This window comes from Microcaecilia unicolor, chromosome 2, assembly GCF_901765095.1.
Source record: "Microcaecilia unicolor chromosome 2, aMicUni1.1, whole genome shotgun sequence".
NCBI classification, from domain to species: domain Eukaryota; kingdom Metazoa; phylum Chordata; class Amphibia; order Gymnophiona; family Siphonopidae; genus Microcaecilia; species Microcaecilia unicolor.
The window spans coordinates 615,191,656-615,219,120 of record NC_044032.1 but is presented as its reverse complement, the minus strand read 5'-3'; the positions used below and the strand labels follow the sequence as shown (position 1 = coordinate 615,219,120).

Here is a 27,465-nt window from a genome sequence, read left to right as displayed (position 1 = left end):
GAGTATATACAGCCAAAAATAAGAACCGCTGTCTTACAATATGCAAAATACTATTAAAACACTTATCACCTATGTTTACTAAGCAGCGCTATGGGCGCATTAGCGTTTTTAACACACATAAATGGTTTACGCGCGTTAAACGCTGACACGCCCATAGAAATGTATAGGCACGTTAGCACTTAACACACCTTAAATTTACAGGCACGTTAAAAATGCTAACGCACCTTAGTAAACATACCCCTATATTCCTATGGAGTACGAAAGGGGGAAAGCCTCAGCACCCACGCCGCCACCCAACAAACATTAACAGGGTAAAAAGAACTTAAACTGGGTCAAACTCTCTTCATCGGCATAAAAAACACTTTCATACAAAATTTTGTATGAAACTCCAAGGGATGTTTAATTTGAATGGATCCACCCCAAATCGTGGCAAACAAAAGAAAAAAGCAACCACTTAGCTTTTGACTTAATTGAAGATTCAAAAGTGTCTCTAAAGTCAATTACACAGACTGTGGCCAGAGTTTCGCTATAATCATTTGTCTGAAGGCATGAACAACCAATCTACAAAAAAAGTGAAATAAAACTAAATGCAGAAACCTCCAGTGAGCAGATATAAAAATGATATATAATATAATATAAGTGAAAAGTAAAAGATCCAAAAATCAACAATAAATAACAATATAGTTGAACAAAAGTACAGTAATACCTCGGTTTTCGTTGACTTCGGTTATCGTCTGTTTTGGTTTTTGTCAATTTTTTTTCCACTAAAAATTTGTCCCGGATTTCGTCAGTATGCCCACCTGACCTCGCTGCTAATTTTGTGAAACAAAGGACGACCCACACATTCTCCTGCTCAGTGTGGCGTTGTTTCTCATTGTGTGAGCATCACCCCGCTCGTCTAGCCAAACAATTCCATTGCTTTCCAGTGTCGATTCATATGGAAATAATTGCCTCGGTTTTCGGCGGTTTCGGATTTCGCCAATTGTTTTCGGACGGATTATCGACGAAAACCGAGGTATTACTGTACTTACATATCAGGAACCCCTTTTACAAAGGTGTGCTAGCATTGTTCGTGCACGCTAACCGTGTAGACGCCCATAAGAATATTATGGGTGTCTACATGGTTAGCGTGCGCTAAAAGCCCTAGTGCACCTTTGTAAAAGACCCCCTTGATAACAGCAGATAAATACCTGAACAGTCTGCCCAACAGTTAAATTCATTATCAGCTCACGATTAAACCAACATTGAATGTGGTACAAAATACATTTACTTCATCCTGATCCTTCTTTGCCATTTTCAGGACACAGATAGTAGAAGTCCACCCAGCATTGTCCTTAGGTCCTAACTACTGGAGGTGCCATTGAAGCCCACTCCGGCCCATCCTGATCTGTCTTGTCATATAAGAGACACAGACCATACAAGTCTGCCTGTCACCGGCCTTAGTTCCTCACTGCAGTAGTAGTCTAAGCGCCATTCCTGCCCGTCAAAACACATCAACATTAGCGCTGTACATTATTTGAAGATTTTAAGCACACAATTAATTGCATAAAGCACCCCCCCCCCCCTTGTACAGTGCAATATATAGATAGCAGATATAAATTCTCAAAACTGACATATTTCAAGTACTAAACTAAAATAAATACATTTATCTTACCCTTGTTGTCTGGTGATTTTATTTTTCTAATCATCTCGTTCCCTGTCTCTGGTTCTGCTTCCCTCTGCTCTGAACTCAGGGCCTCCTGTCTATTCACTATTTCTTTTTTTCTCCTCCTTCACTTCCTGTCCTATATCCATCTTTCACATTTAATTTTTCTTCACCCACCGAAAGCCTCTCTCTGCAGCGTCCTGCCCAAAAACAGGGATGCTGCAGAGGAGGCAGAATTCTACAGAGAGAAGCTTCGGGTGGGTGAAAGAAGCAGCATGCCTTCAATGCTGCAGCTCTAAAGGCAAGATCAGAGGGGCAATTAGAAGGAGAGAGAGAGAGAATGTGGTCCACAAGCAAGGGCTGCAGCCTTCCATTCTAATGGGCCACCTCTTCTGGACCCCAGTGCCTTGCCCCCAGACCTGAAGTGTCATGGACTCTTACTTCTGTGGTTACTTGTAAGTTGCAGGTGCGGGGCTCTGCCTTCCTCATACTGCTGGGAAGCTTTGGGAGCTCTTCTAACTGCAGCTTCTTCCCACAGCAGCAGGGCCAACCTGGGACCCAGCAGTCGGTCTCTGCAGCTCAGGTGAGCCCGGGAAATGAACAATGCTGGATCATTTTGGGTGAGGGAGAGAGACCTGCCATCAACGTGTGTTAAAATTTTTAACACACATTAAACATTTAACGCGTTAGTTGCATTAAAGCGCCATATTTGCAGCCCTAATCAACATCCATAATATAATTTACATTTTGTTACAGTACCATCCTCTTTCTATTTTGTGTTTATCCCATGCCTTTTTGAATTCTGTCACTGTTTTTGTTTCCACCATCTTCTCCAGGAGGGCATTCCTGGCATCAACCACCTTCTCCATGAAAAAGAATTTGCTGACTTTCTTCCTTTGTCTACTAGCCCGCAACCTCAATTCATGTCCTCTGGTTTTACTGCTTTCTCATCTCTGGAAAAGATTTGTTTGTATACAAATACATTTCAAGTATTTAGATATCTGTATCCTATCTCCCTTGTCCTCTTTCTCCCCTTTCCTCTAAGGTATACATTTTCAGGATGCGCCGAGCAGGGGCAGGGCACCGCCATTTTGAAGCAGGCAGGCCCAGAGGCAGGAGGGAGTAGGTGTTCCTCCTGCCTCCAACAGAAAGGTGTGTGGAGGGCTTGGTGGGGGGAGGATTCCACTAGGCTACCAGGGGCCAGTGGTGACTAGGGGGTCTGGCTCTCCAGGTTGGGTTGGTGGGCCCGCTGGACCAGCAGGCGATTTTTTGTTTTTAAGAGATCGGAGGTCCCACCAGTCTAAATTAAATGTTGCAAGCCCGGTTTGCTTTGAGCATCGGGGTCTGAGTCCCCTCTCCCTCCTCATTGCAAGGGTTGAAGAAAATGTTTCCCACCTTAGGCTGCTGATTGATTGACTCGCTCTGCTCACTAGGACCAATCAAAGATAGGAGGTAGAAACTTTGCAGCTGCAGGAAGCAGGGGCTCCCCCTGGCTGCCAGTCTTGCCATAGTCCTAGTGCCTTCCTTGTTCTCAGCATCAACTGTTCCTGTCCATGTGCCTGAGTTGTATGAGCACTTAGAGGGGCATAATCGAAAGGGACGTCCAAGTTTTGATGAGGACGTCCTCGCAAAATGTCCCCATCCAGGGGCAGGGACGTCCATCTTTCGTTTCAATAATACGGTCAGGGACGCCCAAATCCTGAAATTTGGTCGTTCTTAGAGATGGTCGTCCCTAGACTTGGTCGTTTCTGATTTTCGGCGATAATGGAAACCAAGGGCGTCCATCTCAGAAACGACCAAATGCAAGCCATTTGGTCGTGGGAGGAGCCAGCATTTCTAGTGCACCGGTCCCCCTGACATGCCAGGACACCAACTGGGCACCCTAGGGGGCACTGCAGTGGACTTCATAAATTGCTCTCAGGTACATAGCTCCTTACCATGTGTTCTGAGCCCCCCAATACCCCCCCCCAAAACCCACTACCCAGTACTGTACACCACTACCATAGCCCTTAAAGGTGAAGGGGGCACCTAGATGTGGGTACAGTGGGTTTGTAGTGGGTTTTGGAGGGCTCGCTGTTTCCTCCACAAACATAATAGGTAGCGGGGTATGGGCCTGGGTCTGCCTGCCTGAAGTGCACTGCACCCACTAAAACTGCGTAAGGGACCTGTATACTGCTGTGATGGACCTGAGTATGACATCTGAGGCTGGCACAAAAGATTTTTAAAGATGTTTTTTGAGGGTGGGAGGGGGTTAGTGACCACTTGGGGAGTAAGGGGAGGTCATCTCCGATTCTCTTCGGTGGTCATCTGGTCATTTCGGGCACCTTTTTGTGCCTTGGTCGTAAGAAAAACATGGCCAGGTAAAGTCGTCCAAGTGTTCGTCAGGGACGTCCTTGTTTCTTTCGATTATGGGTCGAGGATGTCCTAGTGTTAGGCACGCCCAAGTCCCGCCTTTGCTACACCTCCGAGACGCCCCCTTGGACTTTGGCCATTCCTGCAATGGAAAGCTGTTGGGGACGTCCAAATACCGATTTGGACGACCCTGTGAAAAGGACGCCCATCTTCCGATTTATGTCGAAAGATGGACGTCCTTCTCTTTCGAAAATGAGCCCACTGGCCTTCTCAAGCTGGGCATCTATAGATATTTAAACCATTCTAGCTTTTCTTTGATCGTCATTGGACACCCCTGAGCTTTCTATCTGCAGAACTTTAACTAAAAGTCTTCTATCTGTTCATATGCAACTCATTAAGCTCGTGATAAAAACTGATTTGGTTCACAGTGTTCCCTGGTGCACACTTGTATCTTGCTTATCTAACAGAGATTTATATGCACAGCTTGAATAGGTAGAGAGACAAGAATGTTTTTATTTGCAAATATGACCTTTTAAAGTAATCATAAAAGCCACAATTCAGTGGCACTCATGAATTTCATGCTAATGACCAGGATGTTCTCAAAGACTGATGAATACATTATGGCAGAGGAACAAAGTGAAAGAAAAGCCTCGAATGGTTTTGACCTTTTTCCCTGTTTGTCTCTCACCATTTTAAGGAACTGTAGTAATGGGAGCATACAGCCAATCTGAACTGGAATAGTTATACCTGGAAGGTGGCTGCTTTTCATTCTGAAAGTCACAGGTTCAAAGCTTGCTTGTGTATGATGGGGAAAAAGGCACACTGAGACTTTGAGTGGTATATCTAATGGGATGGGTGGGACATTTTTAGAAGGCAAGTAAAAAGGTGCTGGTAAGGAAAAAGATATTACCAAGAAAATGCTGTAACCACTGTAAAACGGAACCTGCGATACCAATATCACTTAGATTGACTAGTAATAAAGCGTGGTCTACTGTATCAAAAGCAGCAGAGATATCAAATTGCAATAATACTAGTTGCACAAGGAGAGACCCACTTTAATGGGAATGTCTAAATCGAAAGTCAAATGAATGCAAACAACCACAGAAGTCAGTATAACTAGAGAATTGGAGAGTCACCAGAGTATCCAACTGTTTAGCAAACCAAAATATACTAAAAATCAGTCTATAATTAGATGGGATGCGTAGGCGGTCAGTGGCCCAGCTGTTTAGGGAGTCTAAAGGGGTTGGGGTCAGGGGCAGTGCTTGCATCAGACCATCAGAGCAGCACCTTGGCTTCAGCTCTCTCTTCCACAGGTTCAGCAAGCTCTCTTCTGTCCCTTCCCCCCATCTATAACTTGTTTCTCCCTTCAGAGTCCTATATATTTTCCTCCTCTTGCCTGCCTGTCCACCTTCCCCACCCCACCCCACCCAGGACCATCAGAGCACCTTCAGCTCTCTCTCCCAAAGGTTCAGCAAGCAAGCTGTTTTGCACCTCCATCCCAGATCATCAGAGCATCACCTTCAGGCCTCTCTAGTATTTCAACCAATAAGCAAGCTCTTTTCTACTTCCTCCCACTCCCACCCAGGACCATCAGAGCATCACCTTCAGGTCTCTCTAGTATTTCAACCAACAAGCAAGCTCTTTTCTACGTCCTCCCATCCCCACCCAGGACCTTCAGAGCATCACCTTCAGGTCTCTCTAGTATTTCAACCAACAAGCAAGCTCTTTTCTACTTCCTCCCACTCCCATCCAGGACCATTAGAGCAGCACCTTCAGGTCTGTCTCCCACTTCAGCCAGTCAGCAAACAAGCAAGCTCTCTTCTGCCCCTGCCCATGCCCTCCTTTCCAGTCTCTCCCTCTTAGTCCCGTTCCTTTTCTCTCTCCCCCCCACCAAAAGAAGCAGTTGGACTCGCACACTTGCCTTCTTTTGATAGATAATATGGATCAGTCTCTATCCAAGCGATTACAGCAAGCCTGACTCAGGGACTTGGCCTTCTCCCTGTGAAGCATCCCACCCTCGCGGAAGAAGGAAGTTGCGTCTGAGGAGACGGAATGCATTATAGGGGAAAGGCAGAGTTCCTGAGGGAGACCTGCTGTAATCACTAGGGTGGAGACTGCTAAAGGCGGCAGTGTGAGAGTCGAGGGAATGGGAGTCCCGAGTACTCCCGGCTATCATTGTGGCGGACAGAGGTGCAATGCAGAAGGTCCCATGGTTGCAGGGTTCTTCTTGCTCTCTGTGTGTTGCTATGCTGTGCTGCATGGTGCCCTGACTGACTACCTTTGGGGAAGCTTGTTGGCTCAGCTTGGGGGTGGGGGCTTAGCGCCTATGAGGGGATAGATGAGTTGAAGACCTCTGACTTAGGAAATGGTGTTGAAACAATGTCACCTAGGGCGTTAGGAAAGCTACAAGTATTATTTACTTATTTATGACATTTATATCCTACGTTATCCTAGCAACCTGAGTTCAATGTGGCCAATGAAATCACATTATGCAGAACACAAAGTGAACATACTGCCAGATTATAATACATAGTATATTGCAATAGAAAGAGAAAGTAAAAAAAAAAAAAACACAGAACAATGGAAGCAAAGTTTCAGTAACCAAAAATTGACTAGGCAGGGAGATCAGTATCCCAAAGTGGAAAGTTTTAAACATTTTACGGAATATCATGTAATCAACTGTCTTTGGCAAGGAGTTCCAACATTTCGTGCCCTGATAAGCAAATTCTGTATTAACAGCCCTGTTAACAAAAAGTGCAACTCATTCAACAATCTCATGGGGAGGATCTTTCAATAAGAAAGAGGGACGAATAATCCATTTACAGTGTGAAAAAGAGGCAATTGCAGATACTGAAACAAAAGAAAAAGAACTCTCGGGTGTACATATAAACTATTGCATACCGTGTAAAATGAGTTTATCTTGGGCAGACTGGATGGACTCTACAGGTCTTTATCTGCCGTCATTTACTATGTTACTATCCTGCTTATAATCGAACGAGAAAAACGCCCAAGTTCCGACCTAAATCGGGAGATGGGCGTTTTTCTCACAAAAACAAATAAAGCGGTATACTCGAAAGCCGACCTTTGGACGCTTTCAACTGCACTCCGTCGCGGATGCGGACAAAGTTGACGGGGGCGTGTCGGAGGCGTGGTGAAGGCGGAACTGGGGCGTGGTTATCACCCGAACAGAGATGGGCGCCTTTCGCCGATAATGGATACGTTTGTAGCTAGAATTTAGGGCACTTTTCCTGGACCCTGTTTTTTCACGAATAAGGCCCCAAAAAGTGCCCTAAATGACCAGATGACCCCCAGAGGGAGTCGGGGATGACCTCCCCTGACTCCCCCAGTGGTCACTAACCCCCTCCCACCACAAAAAAAATGATGTTTCACAACTTTTTACTTTCACCCTCAAATGTCATACCCTCCTCCCAAGCAGCAGTATGCAGGTCCCTGGAGCAGTTGTTAGGGGGTGCAGTGGACGTCAGGCAGGTGGACCCAGGCCCATCCCCCCCTACCTGTTACAATTGTGCTGCTTAATGCTTAGTCGTCCAACCCCCCCAAACTCACTGTACCCACATGTAGGTGCCCCCCTTCACCTCTTAGGGCTATAGTAATGGTGTAGACTTGTGGGCAGTAGGTTTTGAGGGGGATTTGGGGGGCTCAACACCCAAGGGAAGGGTGCTATGCACCTGGGAGCTCTTTTACCTTTTTTTTTGTTTTTGTAAAAGTGCCCCCTAGGGTGCCCGGTTGGTGTCCTGGCATGTGAGGGGGACCAGTGCACTATGAATCCTGGCCCCTCCCACGAACAAATGCCTTGGATTTATTCGTTTTTGAGCTGGGCGATTTCATTTTCCATTATCGCTGAAAAGCAAAAACGCCCAGCTCACACCTTGGCGAATAACACATGGGCGTCTATTTTTTTTGAAAATACGGTTCACTCCGCCCCTTCACGGACCCGTTCTCGGAGATAAACGCCCATGGAGATAGGCGTTTCTGGTCGATTATGCCCCTCCATGCGTGGGTATTCCTGAATCCAGATCTCCAGAGCTCATATTCATGGTGAACCTATTTCTAAAAAAGGCTGTCTGATCTTATTAACTTTATCAATAATAATTAAAAAAAAAAAAAAGGGCCAGATCATCACTTGAAAGATACCATTGGGCTCATTTTCAAAACAGAAAAACGTCTAAAAAGTGGCATAAAGCAGCATTTGGACGTTTTTCTCACAAAAACATCCAAATCAGTAATTTTGAAACCTATTTTTAGACGTTTTTCTTTGAAGTCTGTCAAAAGTGCGTCCAAATCTCAAGGGGGCATATCAGGGGCTTGGGCGTTCCTGAGACTTAGACATTTTTCAGTCATAATGGAAGGAAACAAAACTGTCCAGGACTAAAACTAAGACGTTTTTGAGCTAGACCTGTTTTTATAACGAATAAGGCACAAAAAGGTGCCCTAAATAACCAGATGACCACTGGAGGGAATCAGGGATGACCTCCCCTTATTCCCCAAGTGGTCACTAACCTCCTCCCACCCCACCCCCCAAAAATGTGATGAAAAACATTACTTGGGTATAACAAAAGAGAGGGAACAAAGTACAAACTAAAGTCCAAACAAAAAAACAGCACCACGGGCCTTTAAAATGGAACAAAGTTCTTTAATGAATGAGCCTTGACCCGACACGGGCCGTGTTTCGGTGACTAGCACCTGCGTCAGGGGTCACAGTGATGACGTGGAAAACTTGGGGAATAACTCGAATATTTTCATCTACAATATTCCTTACCCCACGTCTCATGTAGTAAAAGCTACAAAGCACCAAGGCACTTTCACTTTTTGATACAGAAAGTGAAAGTGCCTTGGTGCTTTGTAGCTTTTACTACATGAGACGTGGGGTAAGGAATATTGTAGATGAAAATATTCGAGTTATTCCCCAAGTTTTCCACGTCATCACTGTGACCCCTGACGCAGGTGCTAGTCACCGAAACACGGCCCGTGTCGGGTCAAGGCTCATTCATTAAAGAACTTTGTTCCATTTTAAAGGCCCGTGGTGCTGTTTTTTTGTTTTGAAAAACATTACTTGCCAGCCTCTGTGCCAGCCTCAGATGTTATACTCAGGTCCATTAGAACAGTATTCAGGTCTCTGGAGTAGTCTAGTGGTTGGTGCAGTGCACTGCAGACAGGTGGACCCAGGATTCTACCTCCCCTTACCTGTTACACTTGTGGAGGAAACTGTGAGCCCTCCAGAACTCACCAGAAACCCAATGTACCCACATATAGGTGACCCTTCACCCGTAAGGGCTATGGTTGTGGTGTACAGTTGGGGGTAGTGGATTTTGGGTGGCTCAGCAGACAAGGTAAGGGAGTAATGGTCAGATGTGTACCTGGGAGCATTTTATGAAGTCCACTACAGAGCCCCCTAGGGTGCCCTATTGCTTTCCTGGGATGTCAGGGGGACCAGTGTACTAAAAATGCTGGCTCCTCCTACATCCCAACGGCTTGATTTTGTGCGTTTTGCACTTGGACGTTTTTTTTTTTTTTTTTTTTGAAAATGGACCAAAAAAAAAAACCATCCAAATCACAAAACCTTCTATTTTCAAAAAGATAGACGTTTTTCTTTTTTGAAAATGACCTTCTTTGCTACTCTAATTTTGGACGTTTTTTTTGCAAAACGTCCAAAGTCTGACTTAGATGTCATATCGAAAATGCCCCTCCACATGTTACAAGGAGAGGTGACAGCAGAGGAGTACAGAAGATCCTAAACCAGAATCTTTTGAGCTAAACCAAATATGCCTGAAAATCAAACATATAAATGGCAAGAGGCGTACTCACTCGCAAATGCGCAGTACAGACCCTCTCTGTCCCGCCCCTGCGTCAATACGTGATGACGGGGGCGTGACAGAGAGGGAACCTGCGCACCTGTGAGTGAGGGAACCGCCGTCGCCATCGCTCCCCCCACCCACCCGGAGTCGCCGCCGCCGCCACCCACCCTCCACCTGGCCCAGGTACCTGGCTTCACTATTCAAACCGCCGGAACGCAGCACACAACTCATCTGAGCTGCCGTTGGCCTTCCTTACCTGCCTGTGTCCCGCCCTCGCTGACGTTACGTCACATGAGGGCGGAACACACGCAGAGAAGAAGGAAGGCCGACAGCAGCTCAGATGAGTTGTGTGCTGCGTTCCGGCGGTTTGAATAGTGAAGCCAGGTACCCGGCCTGGGTGGAGGGGTGGCGGAGGGGACTCCGGGGGGGGGGGGGGGCCGCAGCGGCGGCGGCGACTCTGGGGGGGAGGGGCAGCGGCGACCTATCCGGGGGGGGGCTTTCAAACCCCCCCCTCCTTTACTAGCCCGTTTTTACGGGCTCAACGGCTAGTATGCTATAATTTATACTGCTGAGTTGATAACTTCCAAGTTTCCTTGGTCCAGGAATCTCCAAGCATGTTCTAACTGGTGGCATATCTGCGTTTTGTTCTTGTAAAGATTTCTTTTCATGGGGAAAAGAAAGATCTAGAATGAAATTTCAAAGATAATGGAGCTAATTGATCTAAAGTAGAATCTTATTCAGTCATGCTAACAGAGGGAATGCCATGATGCCATAATCTCGTCCCATCAATATAACCTCTGCCCATGTACTTTCTTATTTTGAGCTTTTACTCAGTATGTAGAGAAAATTGCTGGAGAAAGTGGTCTGACAACCACAGAAAGCCAGAAACTGGTTAGACCTCATAGACTGAGAAGCAGTAGTAATGAAATCAATGGAATGTCCCTTTTCATGAGTAACTTGAACTTCTACTCTTTGAAGTCAGAATGATTAAATATTTTGACACCCACCAGACAGGACTTAACAAAGATCTGGGTTTTCTAGCCCATTATAAACCATAAAATTGTACTGCTTTGTCACCCTCCTTTCTCCATGCATATCTCCCTGTCCCTCACCCACCCGACTCTTCCCGTCTCTCACCTATCCACCCCCATCCTGATATTGTTATCTACCAACATTTGCTTATTTCCGATCTGATGAAGAAGGACAACCTTCGAAAGCTAATCAAGAAATTACTACTACTACTACTAATCATTTCTAAAGCGCTACTAGAAGTACGCAGCGCTGTACACTTGAACATGAAGAAACAGTCCCTGCTCGACAGAGCTTACAATCTAATTAGGACAGACAGACAGAACAAACAAGAGATAAGGGAATATTAAAGTGAGAATGATAAAATAAGGTTTCTAAACAAAGTGAATAAGGGTTAGGAGTTAAAAGCAGCATCAAAATGGTGGGCTTTTAGCTTAGATTTGAAGACGGCCAGAGATGGAGCTTGATGTACCGGCTCAGGAAGTCTATTCCAGGCATATGACTTTTTATTACATTTGTACCCCACGCTTTCCCACTCATGGCAGGCTCAATGCGGCTTACATGGGGCAATGAAGGGTTAAGTGACTTGCCCAGAGTCACAAGGAGCTGCCTGTGCCTAAAGTGGGAATTGAACTCAGTTCCTCAGGACCAAAGTCCTAACCACTTGGCCACTCCTCCACTCCAAGATAAAAGGAACGGAGTCTGGAGTTAGCGGTGGGGGGGAAGGGAGCAGATAAGAGAGATTTACCCAGTGAACGGAGTTTCCGGGGAGGAATGTAGGAAGAGATGAGAGTGGAGAGGTACTGAGGAGTTGCAGAGTGAATGCACTTATAAGTCAATAAGAGGAGTTTGAACTGTATGCGTAAATGGATAGGAAGCCAGTGAAGTGACTTGAGGAGAGGACTAATATGAGCATAACGACACTGGCGGAATATTAGTCGTGCAGGTGAATTTTGAACAGATTGAAGAGGTGAGAGGTGGCTAAGTGGGAGACCTGTAAGAAGCAAGTTGCAATAGTTTAAGCGAGAGGTGATAAGAGTGTGGATGAGGGTTCTGGTAGTGTGCTCAGAAAGGAAAGGGCGAATTTTGCTGATGTTATAGAGGAAGAAACGAGAGGTTTTAGCAGTCTGCTGAATATGTGCAGAGAAGGAGAGAGGGAGGAGTCGAAGATGACTCCAAGGTTACGAGCAGATGAGACAGGAAGGATGAGAGTGTTATCCACAGAAATAGAGAATGGGGGAGGAGGAGAGGTTGGTTTAGGGGGAAAGATGAGAAGCTGTATTATGTCCAATAAAAAAGGTATCATCTTATTTACACCAACAAAAGTGTGGTGTAAATTCCAGCGCGTAGATTTATGCACACTGGGCCATATTCTATACGCATGTAAATTTTGGAACACCCACAATGCCCATTTCCCCACCCATAACCATGCCCTGTTTTGCCTATGCATGTTAGAAGTTTGGCACACTTTGTTACAGAATGCGCTTAGTGAGTGGTGTGTGTAAATTCTAATTAGTGCCAATTAGTGCTCTTTATTGCTTAAGTGCTGTTATCAGTGCTCATTAGCTTGTTATGTGCGGTTATAGAATCTACTTGGATTTTGGTGCGGATTTCTAGGCACGCTATATAGAATCTGGGGGATAACGAGGAATATGTCCAAAAGTCATTTACCAATGTAATTGGGCTATTTCAAACGTGTCTACCTCTTTGCTGCCGGAAAAAAGTAGGCACTGATGGTTCGTTGAGGTTGTGTGGCTGTCGGGACTTTGAAGAAGCTGCTGCCCTAGGCCACTGCCGCACGTCTTATCTACTGCGTGAACCGATACTCTCATATCACCCCTCTCCTCAAGTCGCTTCACTGGCTCCCGATCCGCTACCGTATACAGTTCAAGCTTCTCCTAATGACCTTCAAATGCACTCAATCTGCAGCCCCCCATTACCTCTTTTCCCTCCTCTCCCCCTATGTCCCCACCCGTAACCTCCGCTCTCAGGACGAATCACTCCTATCTGTACCCTTCTCCACCACCGCTAACTCCAGACTCCGCCCCTTCTGCCTCGCATCACCTTATGCCTGGAACAGACTCCCCGAGCCCATACGCCATGCGCCCTCCCTGCCCATCTTCAAGTCCTTACTCAAAGCCCATCTCTTCTCCCTTGCTTTTGGCGCCTAACCACCTTCCCCATTCATGATACCTACACTGACTACATAGCTTGTTACCTTTAGATTGTAAGCTCTCTTGAGCAGGGACTGTCCTTCCCCATGTTTTAACTTGTACAGCGCTGCGTAACCCTTGTAGCGCTATAGAAATGCTAAGTAGTAGTAGTAGCACTGCGTAGTCTTGCCTAATAGCCCTGGTGTTGCTTAATGATTATGCACTGAAACTCTAAAATTATAGGCCTTAATCTGGCCAGCAGGTGTCACCATTATTCATTGGCTAGGATTCCCTCCCCCCCCCCCCCCCCCCAATGAGCTATGAATGTTGCCTCTGCAATGACCCCAAGGCACAGAGAGAAACCTGATCTGGGAATGGAAGCCAGGCTCTCTGCAGGGCTGCTGAGCCTCTAGGCCAGCCTCAGCTTTACATTATTAACAGGATTGCTTCAGCTGCTTGTTATCCCTTCCTAGTCATTGTACTGCCTCTGCATTCTTCACCCAGTAATAAATAGAAACTCCCAAGAGTGGTTTGACAAGTACTGTCATGATGGAACCATGTGACCTGTGCTTTTGTTGGTCACACCTTTCTGACAGCAGGGATGGAAGGTGAAACCTGAGAACAGGTACGGCGGAGACTCTTCCAAACTTCAGACCATTTGAATAATTAAGCAAATATTCTGGACTGTTTCTGCAGAAGCACCACCTCTACCCACAGGGATCACTCAGGGTCTGTGTACTGCTGTAACGCAGGGTTGAACTGTCCACAGCAGAAGCCGGCTGTGTTTGGTTTGATTCTCATACCAGCCCTAGCCAGTGAGCAGTGAACAGGAATCTGTAAACCACGGACTGGCTTCTAAAGCATTACCGATTTTATTGCCGAAGACAGATGGAAATTCCTGGGGAGAGCTAGTCCTTACAAGATTAACAGATTTAAAACCAACAGCACTGTTTTACGGTGTTTATTTCTTTCTTGGAGGAATTCTCGGCCCAGATATTCAGCAAGTCACACATGTAGTAGAAAATGTGTCCCCAGTGTCGTATGAAGCTGGCATGGTGTCGGTGAACCTGTGCGCCCAAGCACGTCTGGCCCTGGAGAGGCACCAGCTCCTAGGTAAAGAGCAAGCAACTCCCACCAGTTTCAACACTTTCCTACTGCTTTTGAAGTTTTTCACTAGAGAAAAAAAAATCTAAGAATTTGTTTTAGTTAAGTCTCTGGAAATGTTTCAACTGTTTTTTTTTTTCTCTCCTCTCTCTATACTTCCAGATCCAAATAAACTTTGGTATAGTGTAGTGATGTGTGAAATTGGGATTTTGGATCTAATTACTTGACTCACAGGGTATAAGGGTGACAGGGACACAAAAATCGCTCCCTGGTCATCGTCTGCCTTGTGGTGGCTGTGGCACAGTGGGCAGGGTGGGGGCACTAGGGTACATGTCACGGCGCAATTGCAGCTCGGGATGGCCCTGACTTGACTTGTCAAACTGGAGGTTGAGATGAGTTACATTCAGGTGCAGTAGGTATTGCAGCTGAGTATATTGAAAAGTTGTGTTCTGCAACATTCCCGTTCTAGGGCTTGTACAGATATATAATGGTAGCTTATGGGTTAGCCTGTAAAGAGGAGGGAGCCGGGACCTTTCTCTCATTTATTCTGTGGGCAGAGGAAATAACCGGGGTTTTTGTGTAAGGACATTGTGTCCCTTTTTGTGTGTAGTGATTGTGAGTAGCTGGGTTAACAGTTCGTTTTGAGGCTGTTAAGTTCTTTTTCATATTTCATATCATAGTAGCATAGCAAATGATGGCAGAGAAAAAAACCCCCCAACAACATGGCCCACCGAATTTGCCCAGTAAGGTGGTTGAGGTTGTACCCAGTGGCGTTCCTAGGGGCGCTGACACCCAGGGCGGATCGCTGATGCGCCCCGCCCCCCGGGTGCAGCGCCCCCCCCGGAACAGTGCGACCCCCCGGCGAAATAACCCCCTAGGTGCAGCTCGACCCCCCGGCGAAAGAACCCCCCCCAGGTGCACGCCGCTGGGGGTGTGTGCTGCGCGCCTGTCGGCTCTTCGTTTCCATGCTCCCTCTGCCCCGGAACAGGAAGTAACCGGGCAGAGGGAGCATGAAAACGAAGAGCCGACAGGCGTGTGGCACCCCCCCCAGCGGCGTGCACCCAGGGCGGACCGCCCCCACCGCCCCCCCCTTGGTACGCCACTGGTTGTACCCGCTGCACATTGCAGGCTATTTTTCCCCATGCTTGTGCTGTTGTGTCAGCCGCACAGTGAAGGTTACTCTTCCCATGAGGTTGTGTCCATTAGCCATATGTCTGTCTGGAAAACTTTAGGATAACAGACTTTATTTATTTGGATTTTGCTCACACCTTTTTCAGTAGTAGCTCAAGGTGAGTTACATTCAGGTACTCTGGATATTTCTCTGTCCCAGGGGGGCTCACAGTCTAAGTTTATATTGTCCTTTCACATATACGCCCTAATTCTATAAAAGTCGCCGCAAATTGCATGCGCAAATTTGGGCAAGTCCAGAAGTTAATTAAATAACGAGCTAATTAATCCCAATAAGTGGCTTTTAACAAGCAGCCATTAGATTTGGAATACATACATGTAAATGTAGGCATGAGTTGAAAAAGGGGTGTAGAAATGGGAGGGTGATGGGCAGAACGGGGGCTGCAGCAGGCATAAATGCTGGTGCCTAAATTAGTCGTGGATCAGGCATATTGTATAAGAGTGTGCATAATTTCATAGGAAAGTCCCCAAACGCATCCTAGGATTTACGCATGGATTGTTATAGAATATTATTATTATTATTATTATTACATTTGTACCCCGCGCTTTCCCACTCAAAGCAGGTTCAATGCGGCTTATATAGTAATAAGGGTTACAGAATATTGATAAAGACAATAAAAGTTAAGTATAGCAGAATAATAAAAAGAGAATAGGTAGGTAAAGAAGGACAGGGGTGAAGGAAGTAGGAGAGGAATGAACAAGGGTAGGTGAATATTGGAAGAGGGGTGGAGGAGGGGGATGGGTGTTTTATACATTTTTGGGATCTTGCCGGGTATTTGTGACCTGGATTGGCCACTGTTGGAAACAGGATGCTGGGCTCGATGGACCTTTGGTCTTTCCCAAATGTCAACACTTACGTACTTATGTAAAAATGGACACGCGCTAACACTAGAGACACCCAGAGGAATATATGAATATCTCTAGCATTAGCACGCACTAAAAGCGCTAGCACGTCTTAGTAAATGTGGCCCTCAGTGTCCTATGCAGGAAAATGGTCTATAAAATTACTTCCCAAGGGTCCAGCTCCTCCTCATGGCTGTTTCCCATGCGTAAATTCCAATTAAAGCCAAATAATGCCAATAATTGTTAGCAGCCAATTACTAGCACTGATTGGCTTGTTAAGCAGTTAAGTTGTGTGCAATGTGTGCTGATTTGTGCGTACAACTGTAGTTGCCATATATAGAATCCCCCCTTATATGTGCACTTTTCAACTTGTACGCTTTGCTGTAGCATCCAGGTGTTGTGGTGGCTGCTGATAGGGATGTGGCACAGCCAGAATAACGTTTTGTGATTTTTCTAAAACGTTCCTTTTTTCCTGGTGTGTTTTTCAAATTGATTCAGGCATTCGTTTTTAATGTGCATTTCGCATGAGCGATAGAACTTTGTAAGGGATGCAAAACACATTCATAGGTTTACGCGTGTTCAATCAAGTTTGCACGCACTAACATTTTGTAAGGCTCCTAAGCGAACCAAATGTGTGCTAATCAATGCACATCCCCATCCGCTGGTGCAATCCAGCTCTTGTTTAGTTTTTAAACTAGCAAAACAAATGTTAGCTGTACAGTGCTCTGTCTTTCCTGTTTTACATGTAAGTATGGCAGTGCTTATGTGCTTATGTTGCCGGAGAATGTGGTGACAGCAGCTGGCCTTACAGAGTTTAAGGGGGGTTTGGACAGATTCCTGAGGGAAAAGTCCATTGAACATTATTAAAAAATCTTTTTTTTTGGTGGGGGGGGGGGGGGGGGGGTTGCCGGGTTCTTGAAGCCTGGATTGGCCGCTGTCGGAGACAGGATGCTGGGCGGACCCTTGATCTTTTCCCAATATGGTGGTGCTTATGTACTGGTATGTGTCAGCTGGGGATCTACATCCTTGCATAAACACACACACAAAACCTATCACTGGGAAATTAGATTTTCCATTCTGCTTTAGTATTAGCTGATAATTATTTCTTTCCATGTCCATTTTAACATACTTAGGGCTCTGTTTACTAAGCAGCATTATAGGGGCGTTAATGTTTTTAACATGTGTTAAACATGTACACTTACCATGTACATGCCTACAATATCACTATAGGCGCCTACATGGTTAGCACGCAGGCTATGTGTAGGCGCGCTAAAAACCACTAACGAACCTTAGTAAACAGGGCCCTTACGGGCACTTTTACCAAGCTGCAGTTAAAAAGTGTCCTGCAGTAGTGTGAGAGCGTGGAATTGCTGCGCGTCAGGCCATTTTTTACTGCAGTGGAAAAAAAAACCATTTTTTTATATAGAGGTTGTTAACGGTTGTGCGCTAATAAAAATATTGGCCTGCGGCCATTTACTGCCTGAGCCCTTACTGCCTGTTTAATAGGCAGTAAGGGCTCACGCGCTAACCTGGTGGTAATCAGGCAGTGCACGGTACTGCCCGATTACCGCCAGGCACACCTACTCCCCACCCCCACTCTAGAAAATACAAAATTATTTTCTGGCACAGGGAACAGCATGTGGCAAAAACAAAATCACTGCTGGGTGCCTTGGCACGCCCGGTGGTAGTGCTGGTTTTGTCGCGAGCGACCCGCTTGGTAGTCCTACCGCCACTTAGTAAAAGGGCCCCTTCGTGTAAATACACAAGGAAGAGTTGTACTTTTAATTTCTTTCCCAGTGTTCTGACACTTAATTGAGCTATTTTTTTTTCAAAGTGTTGTGTGCCCCATGTGACCTTGCTGTTAACTGAAGAGACAGTTCTTTTTTATTATTTATATTACTTATTGCAAATTCTGCCTTTCCCCCTATATTTTCTGTCCTTTACTGGTGTGTATTTCCCTAAAGGGGCTTCCTTCTGTTAGGAATATTGTTATCGCTTAAGAAATGAGGGAAAGAAGTGACACTTAACAATCCATCTGTCTGCAGTTTGGTCAGCCACTTGCTTACCGTCTCCTCCCCCCTTAAACCCATGAAACAGCAGCACACAGAAGACATTGACCCAATGTTAGAAAACAACTCCAGTCTACCTGCAGCGCATTCCTGTTTCATGCACTAGCTAGATAGCTGAGTTCACATAGGAAAATGAAAGGCGTTCATTTTTTAATCTATGTGGAGCGGAGCTTGACTTTTATTGCTTGTACGATTTACGCTGGATTTGTGGCTCTTGAGGGTGTGCATAAAGCACCACTGTAAAACCTTCCAGAAGGGTAACCGTGTTAATCTTAATAGCAGAAATGACACAGAGGCTTGTGGAGCTTTATAGCTAGCAAATTTATCGAGGCATAAGTTTTCCAGAATAAGAGATGCTTTGGAGGAAGGCGACTCCTGTCTTCAAAAGTCTGTACTTCAATAATTATGCTAGTCTGTAAGGTGTGATGATGATCAGTCTCTTTGTCATGCTGTTTTGGAAAAGGTACAGAAGGCCATTAAAGCACTTTTTTTGGCCTGGTCGGTTTCTCTTGCTCCTTGGGCTTCTGGTTAAGTTAGATGTAAAACTCTTCAGTCACAAGACCCCAGGAGCAGGGGCGTAGCCAGACAACAGATTTTGGGTGGGCCTGGGCAAGAATTGGGTGGGCACCAAGTGTTCTCCCCCCCTCCCTCCAAAAAAAAATTATCTCAGCTGGTGGGAAAACACTTCTTTCCACCTTGGCAGCAAGCATGCACTGAAAACTGAGCATGCACAGGTGCCGGTGTTGTGGAGAGTAGCATGTTCGTTACCATCAGGGGGAAATCTTCAGCTGGCAGAGCTTGGGATTCCCACCAGTTACCACTAAACATGTGCTACTGTTGGGTGGGCCTGAGCCATAAATGGGTGGGCCCTGGCCCACCCAAGCCCACCTATGGCTACGCCACTGCCCAGGAGGTTTCGTCATTCTATTTTCATCTCCTTCTCCCAGTTTAGCACTGCTACTGCGTAAACAGTTCTTGGGGAGGGGCCACAAACGGTGCCTCCCTTACCTTGGTACCCTGAATCAAGCCTCCAGATGTTGCGGTTGAGCAATGTGCTATCTCAAAATTAGCTGTTCTATAAATTATCCTAATAAATCAAACAGACTCATTTTCCATGCCAGAGGCTGCCTCCACAGCACCCCCTACTCTCAAGAGGTGACCCAGGCATCAAACCTACACTTCTCCTCCAGGGCTGGTCCTAGGGTCTCTGGCGCCCCCCTGCAGACTATGAGTTGGCGCCCCCCCCCCCCACATCTCCTTTCTCTCTTCTCCCACCCTGTCTCTGTCCAGCGATGCCCCTTCGTCCCCATCTCCCTCCCATTTATGGCCACCTGCCTGCCCTCTTCTCCCCCCCAACATCCCCCTTTTTCTTCCCTGCATGATTTAAGTCTTTTTTAATTTACCTCCGTTCCAGCAGCCGTGTCATTTGAAAGCCCTGCCCCGTCTCTAGCCTTCCCTCCCTTCATGAGTTCGTTCCCTCAGAGTCCCGCCCTCGAGGAAATGACGTCAGAAAGCGGGACTCTGCGGAACGAACTCATGAAGGGAGGGAAGGCTAGAGACGGGGCAGGGCTTTCAAATGACGCAGCTGCTGGGACGGAGGTAAATTAAAGATTTAAAGCCCCAAGGGTGGTGCGGTATGGCAGTGCAGCGGCGCCCTTGAAGGCAGGCGCCCCCCTGCGGTGCTTATCCCGCTTGCTGGGTTTGACCGGCCCTATTCTCCTCCATGGCAGTTTACAACACTGCTACAGTCGTTGATCCACTCGTATTTTAGGATCCACAGCAGCGAGTACAATTCAGGCTTCTGCTGAGGCACCTGGTTGTGCAACAAGTTTATATGGAAACCAAAAGCCATGAGATTCCCGAGAGTCTTAGCCCAGTGATGCCTCTGTGTAGGCCGCTGGAGCACATTAGTTTGCTGCTGAGTCAGGGCAGACGCTTGCAAGAACCAGTTGGGGGCTCCTCCCTAGCCAAGGGCTTAGAGGCCTGGTTACACCGACAAGGTTTGGCAAAGTATTTTCTTCCAGGCGTTGGCCTCTTCTGTATTTCGTTCCTTCTTCCACCCAGATCCAGAGAAGCAGCACAGATTTGCAATGAGAGAGTTTGTCTCCAGCAGTGTACTGTTCTGTTTAATCCGGTTTTAATACTGATGCTGATCATTTTCGCCCTCCTTCTGCTTTCACATTTAGCTGTTTTTGTGCCGGGCGGCACCATGCTGCCTGCTGCACGTCATGGCTTACTCTGAACGAAGAGCAGCTACTGGGTTTCTAAAGTTTCTGGTATGTACTGATTCCATGGCAGCAAAACAGCGTTAACAGGTCTGTCTGGTTTTTTTTTTTCTCCCAAGATAATTCCTCCCTTCTCTGTTTTGATAGCGTTAAACCATTCAAGTGAACTATGAGACTGGCAGGTTTTGGTCCTTCATGTGCTCACTGTACATTAAAAAAACATTAAACACAGAGTATCTGAAGATGGAATCTTGTGTTCCTTATTAATGTTAATGATAAACTGCTGCTATAAATATATTTGCTTTTATCCTATGGAAAAAAAATTATTTCAGATCCAGATGTACTAGCCAAAACCAAGTACACTTGGCAAATTATTTATTTAATTACTTTATTTATTTGAGGGTGGGGTGGGGGAATGGGAGGGGAATAGAAAGAAGGAAGGAGGAAAAATTAAAGCAACCTTTTAAAAGTGCTAGTAACCTGGGGAGTAGAGATGCTTCCTCACTTGCTTCCACTATTCTCAAGTCAGAAAAATACATGGAACTGATCGTGCAGTTAAATAGGCCACAGCTGTATTCTCATAATGTGTCATAGGTGCTAACACTTAAGAACATAAGCACTGTCATACTGGGTCAGGCTGATGGTCCATGAAGCCCAGTATTCTGTTTCCAACAGTGGCCAATCCAGGTCACAAGTATTTTCGCAAAAGATCCCAAAAAAGTACAAAATATTTTATGCTGCTTATCCCAGAAATAAGAGGTGGATTTTCCCCAAGTCAATTTTAATAATGGTCTATGGACTTTTCCTTTAGGAAGCCGTCCAAACCTATTTTTAAACCCCGCTAAGCTAACTACCTTTACCACGTTCTCTGGCAACGAATTCCAGAATTTAATTACGCATTGAGTGAAGAAATATTTTCTCCGATTCATTTTAAATTTACTACTTTGTAGCTTCATCGAATGTCCCCTAGTCAGTGGTGTAGCTAGGTGGGGCGCAGGGGGAGCGGTCACTCCCCTAAACAATCTTTAAAAAAAATGGTGCTTATGCACCAAAGGCTCCTGCCGCCTCATGCTCTATTAACTTATCCTCCCAGCCGCTGCCTTTTGAGTCTGTGGCAGCCTGGGGGAACCGCAAGCATCCCTTCCCTGCCCCTCACTGACTGGGTCACTCAATCCGCTGCCTCCCCGACTGACTTGGAACTTAAGTTGGCTGCAACAAAATGAAGCTGTTTGCTGATAGCCCTATGTGCACTACTGTGCTGCCTCTCTGCCAGTTTTCCTCCTCGGCCCCCCCCCCCCAAGATGTAACTTCCTGTTTGGGAGGAGGGAGCGGAGGAAGGAAACCAGCAGAGGCAAGGCACCAATGGTGTGCATAGGACTATGGCCCCGCACGCGGCTTCATTTTTGTTGCAGCCAAGTTGGGGAGGCAAGGGAACGACGCGAACAAGGAGGTCGAACTGAAAACATTGAAAGGCAAGTCACTGCTGTATCCGTCTTTTACCTTTTGCTGCTATAGTCTCTCTCCCTTTCCTCCGCTCCGCGCAGCCGTTACGATCGAAGCAAGCAAATCTAGGAGGAGCTCCTCTATTCACGTTGTTGATTTTAATCATTGGCAGCATTTGTATTTGATCATTGTTTCATTATTGCTGCTAAGTATTACATATTAAGGGCATTTGCTTTAAACTTTTGTTTAAATTCCTTTATTTAGTCCTTATATGCACATGGTTTTGCTTTTTAAATCCAAAGGTGAATGAATCCTAAGGGTGGCTGAACAATTAGGTATAAACTGTTGTTTCTGACTTTACTGGTTTTGGACTGCTTTGGGTCCTGCTGATCTGTACATCTGCTGTCTAGAATTTTGGAAGATGGAAATAAGAAAATAAAAGTTTGGGATGTACTCTGTAGAAGTTGTTTTGCAGTGTGTGTATGGATGCCTGTTCTGGTGTGTGCATGTGATATTTGAATAACTGTCTATACTTATGGCTATGATTTCTGAACAAGTGGCATCACTAAAGGACAGACTTTTAAATCCCAGTTGGTATGTATGCTAATCTCAACTTTGTCAAATGTTTCAGACATCTCTCTATATAAAAGGCACCACCAACGTTCTATGAAGCCTCCAGCTGGAAGTGTGAAGGGGGAGAGATATCCGGTTTCCCCATGAGTGTCTGCCCTGCCCTCTCTGTAACACAGTCAGTGAAGGAAAACACAGCAAAGCACGAAATCAAATCGCTCTCTGTAACAGTGAAGGACTGGGGGGAGGGGAGAGAGGGCAGAGGGCAGGGACACACACACTCCCACATGCACACAGAAGAAAACCTTGCTAGCCCCCGTTTCATTTGCATCAGAAACGGGGCTTTTTTACTAGTGTCTATATATTTGCTCCCATGATATAACTGAATTCTGTGGTGATGGACACAAGGAAAGCAAGTTTGGTTCAGTGAAGACTAACCTGTTCCTTAGTTGGGCTCTAGGATTACCATAGTGAAAATGCGACCATACCATGCCTCTGTGGTTATGTTCCACTAATAAGTTAAATGATTAGCTGACTTTCTTGAAAGGACTATATAAACTTTGGATACATGACTAGGGATACAGATGTACATTTATTTATTCAATTTCACAATTCCTCATGTACAGCAACAAAACAACCTTTTAAGGTTGATAGTGTTTGCAATGAGCTCCTTTTATTACTGACCAGACAGAGAGAAGAGTTTTCATTTTTGGCACAGTATATGTCATCACAGGAACAAAATATAAGAAAACCAGTGGACTGCATTAGTGGCTTATAGCCTGTTTAGTTATGTTTAAACAGAAGAAATCTGCATGAAACAAAGTATTTATTTTTATTTTGACTTATAAAACCAGTTGTCCCTGAAACCTGCCTCAAAACGGAATAATCCATTTGTGTATCTACAATGTAAACTTCTACAAAACAGATGAAGTTAAGATGTGATTCCATAAGCCCCAATGAAAGGAGAGTTTAATTTCATTTTACTTCCACTTAAATTCAGCATATTCCATCTTTATAACACCAGCTCTGGAACTCTTTGCCGGAGGATGTGGTAACAGCAGTTAGCGTAAAGACTGACTTATGGAACATGGAGAAAAAAAAAAAGACTGGGACCAGCCCAATTAGAAAATTTAATTCCTAGACAACAAAGGTAGAAAAGAAAAAAATATATTTTTATGTAATACTTTGTAAGGACTGAGATGTACCTGCTTTGTAAAATGTACATTTTTTTCTTTTTTTCTATTTTTATTTTGCAAAGTACAGGAGAAAATTCATTCTGTTTCTCTTTTACCAGTATTGCACTGAGTCTCGCTTTCTTGGGCAGAGTGGAGGAGGTCTCAATTTCAACTTTTGTATTTTTTTTTTGTGTGTGTGTGGCTCCCTATTCTGTATTAGATGACATGAGGGTCTTTCCATGTTCTGCATGTGTGACTGAGATGAAGGATTCTGCTAGCATGTAGTGTCTATGTAGGAATGTGTAACAGTGCAGCTTGTTCCAGTTTCCCAACAGTAGGTATATTGGTGCTTTAGAATCCAGTGTAATATATATAGCACTTTTACATTGGTGGATTAGAGCTGTTACGGTGTGGTAAGCTTGGTATTCTAGGGCAGTGTTTCATAAGTTGGACCTAGAGTACCCCTTTGCCAGTCAAGTTTTCAGGCTGTCCACAATAAATATGCATGGAAATTGATTTGCATAAAGTGCCTCCATTATATACAGATTAATTGTGGATAGCCTGAAAACCTGAATGGTAAGGGGGTAATCCAGGACCACCTAGGGAAACACTGCTCTAGGGCCCAGTGTAATATTTGTAGCACTGTATTTGTACAGCGCTGCATAACCCAAGTAGCGCTTTAGAAATGTTAAGTAGTAGTAGTAGGTGGTGGTGGTTTAGGGCTATTATGGTGTTGTAAGTTTTCAGTATAGGTTTTGGGTGTCATTTTGCAGAGTTCTGTGTTATTTCACAAAGTGTCTGGCCCTATTTAAAAGTAGGCTGTGGGGCAAGGGGCGCCTTTGGTGGCCCTTGTCACTCAAAACAAAAATGATCAAGGCTAGTGGTCTCCACATCCTGTAGAGCCCATCTGATTTAAACAAAGTGTCCAGCACTGGAAGAAGTGTATGTGCTGTTCCTGAGGTGATGGTCGCAATTTTAATATTTTTACTTGTAGTTAAGAAGACAGGTTGCCTTCTCTGGACAGTCCAAGGATCTCTTCTGCGTCCTATCTCCTGATGTAACTTCCTGTTTCCTTGTAGGCAGGACGCAACAGAGACAGCCTGTATTAATCATTACCCGCCACAGCTACTACACCTGAAAACAACACAGGCACTGCTGTCTAGCTGACACCAACCGGCGCCTATTTTATAAAAGTCTGATATCAAAGCCTGGCTATGCCTCTGCCCCTAGTCCTAGTATTTTTGGAAAGAGTAAACAGATACTCCACGTCTATCTGTTCCACTCCACTCATTATTTTATAGACCATGGTGTAGAGTTGTGGCAAGTGGGTTTTGGGGGGCTCTGCACCTGGAAGCTATTTTTTAAGTGCCCCCTAGGGTGCCCAGTTGGTGTCCTGGCATGTGAGGGGGGCCAGTGCACCGGCGATCCGTCTCTAAACACGGTGAGTGATTTGGCCAGCGCCAAGCGTATTTCGAAAATACGCTTGGCTCCGCCTGCTTAGGGCGCCGGCCCTGAAGATGGCCGACCATCAATTTGGCCGGCGCCATTCGAATATGCCCCTCTTTGTGTCATCATCGAATTTAATCACCTCACTCGTTATTCCTATTTCCAGATCATTAACAAACATGTTGAAAAGCACTGGTCCCAGCACAGAATCCTAGGAAAACCCACCTTGCACCCTTCTCCATTGAGAATATTGACCATTTAACCTTACTGTCTGTTCTCTATCTTTTAACCGGTTCTTAATCCGCTGTAACCTCCAGTCCCGTGATGTTCTAATTTCCTTGGGTGTCGTTCATGAGGTACTTTATCAAATGCTTTCTGAAAATCCAAATACCAAATGTACCCAAGTCTGCTCTATATTTGCACCTATTAAATAATTATTTTCTTTGCAGGAAAGACTTCAGTAAAAAACAGCACTATAATTATAACATAGCTGTTGTATAACACATTATAAGTCAGAAAACCTCCCCCATCCTATATATTTTGGTTTTTTAAACTATTTTTACACTGTTTTATATATGTGTGGCTTTTCCTTGAGATTCAACTTAAAATATAGAGTGACTCGACTATATTTTAAGTTGAATCTCAAGGAAAAGTTACATATATACAATAGTATAAAAATAGTTAAAAAAAAACAAAATATACGGGATGGAAGAGGTTTTCTGACTCATGATGTGTTATACAGCAGCTATGTTATAATTATAGTGCTGTTTATTACTGAAGCATTTCCTCCACCTAAAATATAGTAGAATAGTAGAATTGGAAAAGGTACAGCGAAGGGCGACGAAAATGATAGTGGGGATGGGACGACTTTCCTACGAAGAGAGGCTGAGAAGGCTAGGGCTTTTCAGCTTGGAGAAGAGACGGCTGAGGGGAGATATGATAGAAGTGTATAAAATAATGAGTGGAATGGATCGGGTGGATGTGAAACGACTGTTCACGCTATCCAAAAATACTAGGACTAGAGGGCATGAGTTGAAGCTACAGTGTGGTAAATTTAAAACGAATCGGAGAAAATTTTTCTTCACCCAACGTGTAATTAGACTCTGGAATTCGTTGCCGGAGAACGTGGTACGGGCGGTTAGCTTGACGGAGTTCAAAAAGGGGTTAGATAGATTCCTAAAGGACAAGTCCATAGACCGCTATTAAATGGACTTGGAAAAATTCCGCATTTTTAGGTATAACTTGTCTGGAATGTTTTTACGTTTGGGGAGCGTGCCAGGTGCCCTTGACCTGGATTGGCCACTGTCGGTGACAGGATGCTGGGCTAGATGGACCTTCGGTCTTTCCCAGTATGGCACTACTTATGTACTTATATAGAGCAGGCTTGGGTATATTTGGTTGTTGATTTACAAATTGGTTTGCAAGTCATATATTATTGAGAATCCAAATACACAATATCAACTGGCTAACCTCTGTCTACATGTTCATTCACCCCTTCAAAGAAATGTAGTAGACTGGTGAGGCAAGATTTCCCTTGGCTAAATCCATGTTGGCCTTGTCCCATTACTACTACTACTTAACATTTCTAAAGCGCTACTAGGGTTACGCAGCGCTGTACAATTTAAACGAGGAAGGACAGTCCCTGCTCAAAAGAGCTTACAATCTAAAGGACAGGTAAGCAGTCAGTCTAAAGGACAGGTAAGCAGCCAATCAAATGGGGGAGTGTAGGTTTCCTGAATAGAGGTAAGTGGTTAAGTGCCGAAAGCTACAGTGAAGAGGTGGGCTTTGTGTAAGGATTTGAAGATGGGCAGGGAGGGCACGTGGCGTATGGGTTCGGGAAGTTTATTCCAAGCATAGGGTGAGGCGAGGCAGAAGGGGCGGAGTCTGGAGTTGGCGGTGTTGGAGAAGGGTACTGATAGGAGGGATTTGTCCTGTGAGCGGAGGTTACGGGTAGGACCGTACGGGGAGATGAGGGTAGAGAGGTAATGAGGGGTTGAAGATTGAGTGCATTTGTAGGTTTGCAAGTCATATATTATTGAGAATCCAAATACACAATATTAATCCATGCCTATGAATCTCTTCATAAAAGCGGTTAATAAGACCCAGTAAATAAAAAACATATATTTATATATATGCTGAGTAATTTTGTTCTTTATAATAGTCTTTACCATTTTGCCCAGTATCGACATCAGGCTCATTGGTCTATAATTTCCCGGGTCATTTCCGGAACCCTTTTAAAAAATTGGCATTACATTGGCCACCCTTCAATCTTCTGGAACCAGGCTTGTTTTTAAAGATACATTACATATTACTAATAGCTCTGCAAGTTCATTTTTTATTAGTACTCTGGGGAATGTACCTAAAAAGGGTAGGTAGATGGCCCACAATGCCAGTAATCCATGTTACA

The 27,465-nt window shown here is 45.1% G+C and overlaps 1 protein-coding gene across 3 annotated transcripts in view; it reads left to right on the top strand.

The window, feature by feature from the left end:
- FAM160A1 (family with sequence similarity 160 member A1) overlaps positions 1–27,465 on the top strand; it is a 315,919-nt gene that overhangs the window by 64,349 nt on the left and 224,105 nt on the right. The window contains exon 1 of one of the 3 annotated variants that reach the window (XM_030191646.1): positions 13,646–14,108. The exons of 1 other annotated variant lie outside the window; for it this stretch is intronic. The gene's annotated coding sequence lies outside the window, so the exon portion shown is untranslated. Of the gene's footprint in view, positions 1–13,645; positions 14,109–20,425; positions 20,476–27,465 lie in introns of those variants that run through there. One more of the 3 variants, XM_030191648.1, reaches the window with a different exon arrangement.